Source organism: Egretta garzetta, unplaced genomic scaffold (assembly GCF_000687185.1).
Source record: "Egretta garzetta isolate BGI_Z169 unplaced genomic scaffold, ASM68718v1 scaffold425, whole genome shotgun sequence".
NCBI classification, from domain to species: domain Eukaryota; kingdom Metazoa; phylum Chordata; class Aves; order Pelecaniformes; family Ardeidae; genus Egretta; species Egretta garzetta.
The window spans coordinates 1,738,077-1,739,014 of record NW_009259796.1 but is presented as its reverse complement, the minus strand read 5'-3'; positions in this window follow the sequence as shown (position 1 = coordinate 1,739,014).

Genomic DNA, 938 nt, shown 5'->3' with positions numbered 1-938 from the left:
GCTGCCTGCTGCGCCTACCCCTTTGCCGTGCGCACCTTCGTCTTCGCCATGCCGCTGAGCATGGCCTGCCCCATCATGCTGGAGAGCCTTCTCTTTGACCTCCGTACCCGCAACCCCACACTCTTCGTATACTTCTACCGGCGCTACTGCTGGCTGCTAGTGGCCGCCTTCTTCAACGTCAGCAAAATCCCTGAGCGGATCCAGCCAGGGCTCTTCGACATCGTGGGGCACAGCCACCAGCTTTTCCACATCTTCACCTTCCTCAGCATCTACGACCAGGTGCACTATGTGGAGGAGGGGCTGGCCGAGTTCCTCAAGGCACCCTTGGCCGCCCCCACCTACCTGGGCACCGTGGGGTATATGCTGCTCCTGACGCTCTGCCTGGCCGTGGTCGTCAGGAGGTTCCTCAACGTCGCAGACCTCTGCAAGCAGGACTAGCTGGGCCAGCAATCCTTGGGACAGCGACCACTGTACCAGTGACCCTGGGGCTGGAGACCCTCGGGCCGATGACCTTCAGACTAGTGACCCTCAGACCGGCCCCACCGTGTCCTGAAGATGCTGTGAAACCTGGGGGAAACACACCTGTGGAAGAGCCAGGTCCCTTTCACAGAGGGCTCCAGAGAAAACGACCATGGCGGAACTGCTCATGCTCTTTAAACTACTAGGTTACCAGGGGAAGCAAGCAAACGCTTACTGGTATGTTACTGCTTAGAGTATAAGCTGAAATAATTTAGCTCTGCTACTAGGAAGAATGCATGAACTGTGAATGCCACTTACTAATTTCATAACAATTAGGTTTAAACTGGCTCTGTATATACATATATATTTATATATCTAGCTATATATTTATTAGCTACATATATATCTGTGTATATATATATACACCAGAAGACACTTGTGCAATGATTACTCATAGACTTCTAATCAAGTCCTGCGTG